The following is an 11,268-nucleotide window of genomic DNA, read 5'->3' on the forward strand; positions in this document are numbered from 1 at the left end:
GGTTGGGGAGCTCCCCCCTGTCCGCACAGAGCAGGGCCGATCAGGGGGTTGGGGAGCTCCCCCCTGTCACTTACAGAGTAGGGCCTATAGGGGAGTTGGGGCACCGCCCCCTGTCACACACACAGCAGGGCGGATCAGGGGGTTGGGGCGCCGCTACTGTCACACTCAGGGCAGGGCCGATGGGGAGGTTATGGCTCTACCCCATCACACACAGAGCAGGGTCCGTGGGAGGGGTCTTGGGGGGCAATGACCTGTGATTGCTGAATCAGGGTAAATAAAGACATTGGGTAATTCCCCCTCATTTAGATATGTTAACGGCCCTATAATTTTCAGATTGTTGGGGCACCGCACCCTGTCAAGCACAGAGTCCCAGGGCAATCAAGGGATTGGGGAGCTCCCCCCTATCAGGCACAGAGCAGGGCTGATCAGGGGGTTGGGGCGCCTTCCCCTGTCACGAACAGAGCAGGGCGGATAGGGAGGTTGTGGCCCTGCTCCCTGTCACACACAGAGCCGCAGGGCGATCAGGGGGTTTGGGCGCTGCACCCGTCACACTGATCCCGGTGCTGGGAGGCCTCGTGGCTCCGCTGATCCAGGTGCTGGGAGGAATATTACCCTTTTACTATATAGGATAGAGGCCTGGTGCATGGGTGGGGGCCGGCTGGTTCAGGGTGTCCTGGATCAGGGTGGGGGTCCCCACTGGGTTGCCTGGCCAGCCTGGGTGCAGGGATGATGGCTGTTTGCAGCTGGTCACACACCCTTCAGGGTGGGGGTCCCCACTGGGGTGCCTGGCCAGTCTGGGTGAGGGGCTGAGTGCTGTTTTCAGGCTGGCGGGTGACTGAAGCTCCCAACTGCTGCTTTTTTTCTTTCTTTTTAAAAAAATTCTGGGCCAGCTTTAACTCTGAGGCTTGGCTCCAGCTCTTAGGCCTCGGCTGCTGAAAGCAGGTATCTGGTTTGTTTGGGTTCTATAATCGAAACACTGTATCAACTCCAGCTCTGAGATCCCGGCTGGCTGAAAGCAGGTCTCTGGGGTTTTGTTTAGCTTCTATATTTGTAACAATGTTTCAAACTGCAAGCTCAGTGGCTGGCAAGGCAGGCGGGGAACGTTGCAAGCCTCCGTCACTGAAGCAAGCAAGCCTCATGTTCGCTTCAAGCTGCCTGGCTACCGGCCACCATCTTGGCTGGCAGTTAATTTGCATATCGCCCTGATTAGCCAATGGGAAGGGTAGCGGATGTACGCTAATTACCATGCTTCTCTTTTATTAGATAGGATGTTATTTTACATATAAACAACTGTCAACCTACTTTTGCCCCACCATGTATATGGCCTTTTTATAGAAGTACCATGTTTCATTTAGCCTGTCTCTTCTTGTTGATTGGCAGGCTTTCACTACTATAAACAATGTCTTGAGTAGACACTGTAATACACATGTGCAAGAATTTCACTAGGTCCTAACCGGTTTGGCTCAGCGGATAGAGCATCGGCCTGCGGACTCAAGGGTCCCAGGTTCGATTCCAGTCAAGGGCATGTACCTTGGTTGCGGGCACATCCCCAATAGGGGGCATGCAAGAGGCAGCTGATTGATGTTTCTCTCTCATCAATGTTTCTAACTCTTTATCCCTCTCCCCTCCTCTCTGTAAAAAATCAATAAAATATATTTAAAAAAAAAAAGAATTTCACTAGGATAATCCTGAAGGGGATGGTGCTGAGTCCAAGTGTATTATTAATATTGATAGATGTTGTAAAATTGCCTTCATAAATTGTAATACTGCACAGTTCCCAACAGTTTTTCTGTTTCCCCACATTCTCACCAACACCAAGTTGTTTTAACTGTTTAGATTTTGCCAGTTTTATGGATAAAAAGTTGCATCATATTGTAGTTGTCATTTGCTTTTCTTTTATTATCCCTTAAGTAAGAACTCAGAAAGAAAAATTGGGATGCAAGCAGCAAAGATGAGAAACACACACATGCGCAGCACACACACACACACACACACACACACACACCAACAAGTAACAACAACAGCTAACCTGTTTAAAATATCAGTACATTAATACGAGAAATTAAAAAAAATGACTATAACTATAAAAATCACTAGCAATAATGACTATTAAATTTAAGAACAAATGGAAAAATCACAAATACCAGGAGAACGAGGCAGATAAAGTAAAAGCTTCTCAAGTCTTTGTCTTGTTTGGAAGGTTAGAGATATTGATGAACTTCAATTGTTAGCCAATTGCTGTCAAGTTGTCATGTTAAAAATGTAGGGATAACTCTTAACTAATAGAATTTAAAACTCCTAGGCCAGTAGGGAGATATTAGAGAATACTTAAAAATTTTAATTTAATATAAACATAAAAGGAGACAAAAAGAAGCAAAGAAAGAACATAAAATAAAAAGCACAATATATGTTGTGAAAAGAAATTCAGAAAACTTGGTAATCACAATAAATGTAAATAGCATAAATTTAGGAGTTAAAGAAATTATCAGATTGGATTAATATTATCACCAACTCCAGTTTTATGCTCTTCACATGAATCACAAAAAAACCCCTAAAGACATGAAAAGGCTAAAATCAAAACATGCAACATGACATATAAAACTAACAACAGAAGTCAGCTTGTCTGGTTACACTGATATTTAAATATATAGCCTAGCCCTGGCCAGGTGGCTCAGTTAGTTGGAGCATCATACTGTACATGGGTTTGATTCCTGGTCAGGGCACAAACCTAGGTTGTAGATTTGATCCTGGTTGGAGCGCATATGGGTGACTACCAATCGATGTCTCTCTCTCTCTCTTTCTTTCTCTCTCTTCCTCCTCCCCCCTCCCCCTCTCTCCTTCCCTCTCTAAAATCAATGAGCTTATCCTTGGGTAAGGAAATCCTATCTAATAATTGACAAACATGGTAATTGACCGTACCTTTGCTACGCCTCCCATTGGCTAATCAGTGCAATATGCAAATTAACCGCCAACAAAGTTGGCGGTTAATTTGCATACTGCAGGCAGATCCCACTGCACTGCCCTGCCTGGGACTGGCGGCAGCGCGATCCCCAGCTGCCGGCTGCCCCAGCGAAAGATCCTGGCCTGCCGTGTGAGGGGCGTGGTGGGCGTGGTGGGCAGGAGCGTGATCCCAAGCCACTGGCCTGCCCCAGGGTGGGATCTGGGCCTGCCATGTGCGGGGCAGGGTGGGTGGGGCGGGCGGCAGCACCATCTGAGCGGCCGCCCGACCCAGCGTGGGATCTGGGCCTGCCATCTGTGACTGGAGGAGATGGGGCAGACACCGCGGGATCGGGCGTGCCATCTGCCACCAGGGGAGCGGACCTAAGCCAGCAGATGGTTATCTCCTGAGGGGTGCCAGACTGTGAGAGGGCACAGGTTGGGCTGAGGCACCCCCCCCCCCCCCACCGCTGCCAGTGCACAAATTTTTGTGCACCGGGCTTCTAGTTTATATATATAATCTAAGACCAAAGGCAATTGTAGAGACAAAAATGATCATTGTATGATGATAAGATGTCATCAGAACATTATATTAAAACAATCAGTCTGCACTTACCAACACAGTCACAAAATATCTCAGAAAATATAGAAAGAATAACAAAAAGAAATTGACAAATAAAAACACATTTCTCAATAATTATAGATTAACTGGAAATATGAGTAAGCTTGCTGATGGCCTTGTCTGTAATATCTGAGAGTCAAAATCTATTTCTTAAAAGTGATAAGTCAAGTAGTTGTATTAGAACATGTTTAGGAATACAAAGGTAAACACAAATAAAATGGAAGAGGAAGGCAGAGGATATAAATTAATATTATGATGTTCATAGAAAACTAATAAGAAACTCCTCCTCCCAGAAGAGGAAACTAATTCGATTATATAAAAAAAAATTATCAAGACAGTCCCAAAACATACACCTTCTTAAATATCTAAAAAAACTTCAGTTTAAAAAACACACCAAAAAGACACAGTGAAAGGTGTATTTATGTGAAAAGCATATTTAACAGAAAGTAACAATCTCTAATTTATACAACCTGTTTGCTATATAATAATTGTCAATTGGCTTAACTCATCTATAAAATAAAAATATTTTTAGATTAGATCAAAAGAAAAACTGCAGCTTGCAATATACAAAAGACAAACCTAAAATAAAAGTGTGTCAGGAAGGTTTGCTCACTTATTGAGCAAACAGAATGATGGGCAAAGTCATCATAAGAGAATGCAAACAAAAAGGAAGCAGAGGTTGCAAAGTTATTAATCAAAGTGAAACTCACCCCCCCCCCCAAAAAAAAAATTCAGAGAGACAAAGAAGGTACTTTATAATGTAAAGTGCAAAATTTATAATGAATAAGAGATGTATAAGTTCTAAATAACACATGAGCAATTCTCATAAAGCAGAAGTGAAGGTAGCTATAGAAAATATTCACAAAGGCGTTAATAGGTGACTTTAATTCACTTTTCTCAGGACCAGACAGATCAAGTAAATAAAGAATAAATATGGATGTAGAAGGTATTACTAACATAATAAAAATTAGATCTGATAAGTATATATTAAAGTTTCTTTATTGAAAATTGAGAATATAACTTTTCAAGTTCCAACAATATATAATAAAAATAGACCATATATTGTGGCACATAAAACCTCAGTAAATTCCCCAAAGTAGGAAAAATATAGACACTATTCTCTGACCATAATGGAACAATCTAGTTAATAACAATAAAATCAGAAACAATAAATGCTTTCAACAAAGAAAATCAGAAAAGTTAAGTGCTCTTTCACATAGAAACTTAAAGAAATGATCTCTCTTGGGCCAGAGATAAAATTAAAAAAACAAACTGAAAATTTTCTAGAAAAATTACAATTAAGAATCCTATTTCAAAACTTTTGGGATATAGTTAAAGCAGTACTCAGAGGAGAATTCATGGCCTTATTTATATCAGCAAAAGGAAAGAATTGAAATCAGGTGGATTAAGTGAAAAGAACAACAGTCAATCAAATGAAAGCAGATAATAGAGATAACAGCAGAAATTAGAGCGTTAGAAAACTAAAGAACAGTGGAATACCTTAATTCAAACTTTAAAATTTTTTCCTTAAGATGAACCTAATCATGAAAAACAGTAAAGATGTTGCAAGTACAGAAAATGAGAAACGGCAATGACAAAATTAATGCCGGAACGGAGGAAAAAATCAAAAGAGACCACTTTGTTCAATTTTATGGATTAAATGAATAATTATCTTGAAACATATAACATACCCAAAGCAATCTATATAAAATAATTTCCATAGAAATAGAGAAAATTGTAAAAGAGTTATCCCCGGGAAAGCTCAAAGCCCAGATATTTAGGGGAATGTCATAAAGTCTTTAAAGAGGAAAAAAAGATAATTATAATTAAATGGCTCAACAGCATAAAAAACATTCTTTTCATGAAGTAAGTATAATATTGATGTTAAACTGTGATAATGCACAAAAAGGTAACAGATGAATTTACTTATTAATATTGATGGAAAAGTGCTAAAAATATTGCAAACAGAATCTAACACAGATTTTAAAAAACCCATCAGGACCAAGTTGTGTCTGTTCTAGAAAACCTTTCTGAAGTTCAAAATATGATTCCAGTGGCTCTTTTCTAGGAACAATGAGTTCAAATGAACAAATTAGTACAACAAAAGATCACAAACATTCACTTTCCCAGGATGAGGTGATAAACAAAGCCATCCTAGGAGAATGGTGTCACTCAATCAGACGTGGGTGGATCCACCCATCCAGGCAGCACATCATAGGAGTGATTGCTGATTGGAGCCCAGAACCTTTAGTTCCTCGGCTACCAACTGGATTCTCTGGGTGAGATCATGAGTTTACTTCGGACACCCCAAATTCCACCAATTTCTGTTGCTTCTTATATTCTTTCCTTCTTACCTTCCCCTTCTTACAGCTCCCTCTAGCTTGGGACTTCAATCACCACCGAGGGAGAGTTGAGCTGGGAACGTTCTTAGCCTTGTACCACCCCTTCACATAGTGTTCCCTAAAGATATGTTTTAACTTGCTGTCTAGTATCTCAGAATACTTTTCTAACTTTCCAAGTCAGCTTATGTTTCTGGTGATAGGAGGGTGTAGAAAGAGGAACATGAATTTAAATGAACAGTTTATTTCAAATGTAAAGTCACCTAAATAGCAATTGAAGGGGTGATTGGTTTAGGTAATAGGGAGAATTATTTGTTATCACCAACTTCTCTCACCCCTTAGAGCAGTGGTTCTCAACCTTCCTAATGCTGCGACCCTTTAATACAGTTCCTCATGTTGTGGTGACCCCCAACCATAAAATTATTTTCGTTGCTACTTCATAACTGTAATTTTGCTACTGTTATGAATCATAATGTAAATATCTGATCTGCAGGATGTATTTTCATTGTTACAAATTGAACATAATTAAAGCATAGTGATTAATCACAAAAACAATATGTAATTATATATTCAATATGTGTTTTCCGATGGTCTTAGGCTACCCCTGTGAAAGGGTCGTTTGGCCCCCAAAGGGGTCGTGACCCACAGGTTGAGAACCGCTGCCCTAGAGAATGGGGTGAAAAAAAGGGAGAGAGATGCAGATTATGAGCTGGAGGGAAACAGCACAGGAAAGCATGTCTGTGTTAGGGAGGGCTCTTGGCTGAAGTCAGACAGGATGAGAGGATCGAAATGCCCCACCTTGTTTCCAAGCTCAGACAAGGAGAACAGGAACACAGAAATGTGGGAGGAAGGAACCAGGCCGAAACCTTTCCCTTTGCTGGCTGCCTCCCAGAGTCTACAGTTTCTCCGATAAGCCTGGGAGCCCAGATCCTCCCACTGTAGACATTGACACCAAGCGTGGAAAATGACTCAACCAAGTTTCGAACTGGACCAATCAGACACATTAATTTACTCAACATGTATCAGAGGCCATTGGCAAGGGGCCTCCCAGGCTGGCATTGCTTTCTCTTCTTAGTTCCTGCAGACAGCTCTGCCCCTTCCTGCTCCCCACCGGCTTCCTTTTGTGAGACAGGATGTGATGGAGCTCTGTCCTAACACCAAAGGGTTATAATAACATCTTGTTTTCCCCCCTTGTGCATCTTATCATTGTAGAGACGCTCAGGTTTACAAAAAGAGCTTCCCAAGTAAGAAATACAGTGCAATGGAATGAGCACGGCCCCTGGACTTGCTGGGTATGTGACCTTTGGTTCATCCTTTCATTACTTCATCTGTAAAATGGGGATCATAGTAGAGTCCACTGTGAATGGTTGTTAGGATGATTCTCTATCTTCCTGTTTGTCTTTCATATAGTGTTTAGAAAACTGACAAATAATGAGCAAACAGCAAATATTAGTTATTATGATGTAGGCAGGTCTGAGCTTAGTGGAACCATTCACCTTGGAAGGAAGAAAGACCAGGCCTCCTAACTTTCTGGGTCGGCATCTGTGTCCTCCAATCTCCCCCCCCCCTCCCCCACACCTGACATCTGACAACTCCTTCTCCTCCCTCTAAATCCAAATACAAGCTCCATTTAATCTCAGTTCTCTGGTCCCATCCTTTCTCCTCTCCTCCTGTCTCTCTTTTATCTCTGAGAGCAGCTGCCGAAGCCCAGCCAGGGTACTACCTGCAGGAAGAGAAAAGGTGTAGACTTTATGCCTTGTCTGCCCTCTCAGGCTTTTGCTGCTTCTGATAACCTCATTCATGCAGCCCCAAGTTAAATGTTCCCACAGCCAAATGAGCTAAGATAACAGGAAAGACTAAAGTAGGTGTGGGGAGGACGAAGGGAGGAAGTTACAACTCAGTGGCTTGAGCTCCTTTGTCTGTGGCCTTTTCTCCAGCTTCACACATGGCCTCCCAAATGAGAGCAGCACACAGCCAGCCCTAGAAGCACCCACAGTCACCATCCTGTGCCCTGCAGTGTCAATCGTTTTCTGGCCTGTGGTCAGACTTCACTCATGAATAATCAAATCTAACTGAGGGATGTGGTAGGGGCGGTCAACAGTCTTGTTCCTGTCCTTTATTAGGTCAAGTTAGGCCAGGCTGTGGTCACAAACAACCCCCAGTGCCTTAATTAAGCAAAAGTCATCTCCCATTCATACAGCATCTGTTGTAGCTTTGGGTGATTCAGCCCATTAGACCACTTTTATATTCTGATTCCACATTTCAACACAAGGCTGTCTTCTTGGTTGACTTGGGATGGGAAGAGAAGAATTGTGCAATGGTAGTTAAATTTTTTGACCGAGAACCTTTTCTTCACTAACCATTGGCTAGAACTAGTCACACAGTCCCAGGAGGCTAAGAGGTATAGTTTCCCGTGTGCCTAGGAAGTAGGGGAAGCTGGAGAATACTGGTGATGTTTTCCACACCTCCCCCTCTTTTTCTTATCTGTCATGATCTCCAAGAGAAGAAATTATTCTGATTGGTGAGATTCCAGGGCAGGGCATGCTTAGTAGGAGTGGGGGTCACAGTACATTAAAAGGTTACATAGCTGCATTTTGCCTCTCTTTTCTGAATCCTATTTCTGCCATCTTGGACAGAGTCCTTTTGTGACACAGTCATCTGCTTGGAGGTTCTTTATTTTTGTTTTTTGTTAATCCTCATGCCGGAAGCCAATTCCATGTCATAATTGTAAGAGTTTCATTGAAAGGTTGATGGAACTTGGGGGCTCAACAAGGGTTGAGTCACATATGTTGTCACCTGTTGGGAATGGCTAAAGGCATTTCCCCAAACCTGAAAAGGGATGATTGCTGCCAGACAGCCCCAGGCATCTTAATCTACATGTTATTGCCTCCTACTGGCCAAACACCTGAACAGTCTTAGGCTAATTCTTCCAATCTGACAATGGACTGTGCATATGAAACCTGGCCCTTTGAAGTATACATCTCTGCCTCGCCTCAGGGCAAATTGTGTTAATAAAAAGCATGGAGTCCTGAGACAAGGAGAACTTAGTTCCTTTTAGCTAAGCTCCTCTGACCCCCATATGCCTTTCAAAATTATGCTTGGTCTCTGGACTCATTAAGTTAGACACAGCCTTCTCCAGATTGCTGAACCCTTCTAGATGCTGGAACAAGAACCCCGACACCTCACCTGAGAATATATTTTTCATTGCTTTTCAGAGAGAGTGGAAAGGAAGGAGAGAGAAACATGGATGAGAGAGAGAGGCACATCAACTGGTTGCCTCCCACATGTGCTGAGATTGAGGGCAGGGAGGGAACCTGCAACCCAGGTACATGCCCTTCATCAGGAAGCAAACCCTTTGGTGCATGGGACAATGCTCTAACGACTGAGCAATGTTGGTAAGGGCTGTTTGGATGTTCTTAATCCTTCAGGATTTACAGTTGGCTAGTGTTACAATGGGATTTAAGAGGGAATATGAGACCTTACTTGGGGTCTCATGCTTCAGAGAAGCTTACCATAAACTGTCTATTGGGTGTTGGGGATTTGATCAGCTAATAATGGGGTGTACCTTTGCTTTACAACTTGCTATTAGTAGGTAGGAGTAGGCCTTTCCCAACGGCATCCCAGCATATGTAGTAAGGCATGACTCAGTTATTCCTGGGTCTCCTGGCTACCATCATAACCTCACCTTACATAACCATCAAAGCCCAAGTCCTTTAGGGAAGTGAAGATAAATTCTATTGTATTTTCTCCCATTCAAGAAAGTAGTGTGCATATATTTATTTATTGTGGACAATAAGTAATTTTCACTTGGGATGGTGAACACACAATACAATATACAGATAATGTATTCTGGAATTGTATATCTGAAATCTATATAATTTTATTAGCCAATGTCACCTCAATAAACTCAATAAAAAAGTTAAAAAAAGTAATTTTTAAGGGATTCCAGGTAAACATTTTTGTTGCACTGTTTATTTCATCTCTGTTGTCCACATGTACAGGGTATTTTGAACTATAAAATTCTGTTTGTTATGCCAATTGTATCAAATAGCAACATCATGAACTTTTTCTAGACTAAGTTTGAATTGCAGTCTGCGGGCTCAAACATTACACAGTTTCTTTCTTCCTGACTTCACAGTGGGTTGTTTCCCTGTCACTGCCCCTAGGTTATCCGTTTCTGGAGGACAAGGAACTGTCTGTTCCATCACTATACAGCCCATAATACTGAGCACAGGTAGCTCGATGCTAAAAATGTGATAATGCACTGACACCACTTTGTGAAAAAGGAGTCTTGCTCTCATTAGTTATCAAATATATCTTCTTGCAGCTCCTTTTAGCAGAAGATCTGCCTTATTGTAAATTGAGTTCATTGAAGTCATACGACTGGAACCTCCCCACTTCCCTCCTTCTCATCCCAAATCTTCCTGTCTTCCATCTTGTATCTGAAGACATATCCCTTTTTTGTTTCCAAGACTGACAATCTCTCCCATTCAGCATTTTTGGGAAATTTCTCCCTTCTTCTCCTTTTTATCTTCAACCTCTCCTGTCTACAGATGCCTTCCACTTGCCTCAGAAACGTGTAGAGGTCTTTCCGATCTTAAAAGTAATTTTGTTTGCTGTTGCTTTTCTCTCAAGCAAGAGTCTCATCTTCTCCTTTATCTTCATTTCCAAAGTGTGAAGGACTGTTTACATCTGCTGCCTTCATCTCTTCATTTCCAATTTACTTTCTACTTTTTTGAGATATAGCTTTGACCTTTAACGCTCTGATAACCCCTTTACTAACTCTCTTAAAGCATATGCATTCTGAATGTTGCCTACTTTCTTCTTAATTAACAATGTTAATCACCCCATAGGAAGGGAGACCTACTGGCCAGGCCAGGCCAGGCCAGGACAGTGGTAAATGAAGACACCAGGATACATAAAAACAACCTCCCAGTCCTTCTAGGACCACCGACTATATAGAATACTTTTTCTCCCAGCCCATTTCCCACACACGTAAACTACTGCCAGTGATTCTGCAGGGATACAATTCTTGATTAATACAACACAACTTTATGAAAGTATCCCACCCAGCATCTAATGATGCAAAACTTCTCTGTCTTGATTGGTTATCAGTGTGGGGAGTATCCAATCCTAGGGAGGCCGGGAAGTTACACACTTAATGTATGCGTTTGGGGCAAGCCCCATCTGAAGAGGTTGATGCTTTTCATGTCTCATTTTTTCCTTCCCGAATGGGTTCTGGGTGGGCTCCCCAGATGGTGGCTCTGCGGGTGAGTCTAATCAGGCTGGGCTCCTCCTTTGTGTGTCCCTGGGGTGTGGGTGGGTCCCTCATGAGACTCTCACCGCTGTCCCTGCGGGCTCGGGGCTGCC

This window comes from Myotis lucifugus, unplaced genomic scaffold (genome assembly GCF_000147115.1).
Source record: "Myotis lucifugus unplaced genomic scaffold, Myoluc2.0 scaffold_986, whole genome shotgun sequence".
In the NCBI taxonomy this organism is placed as follows: Eukaryota; Metazoa; Chordata; class Mammalia; order Chiroptera; family Vespertilionidae; genus Myotis; species Myotis lucifugus.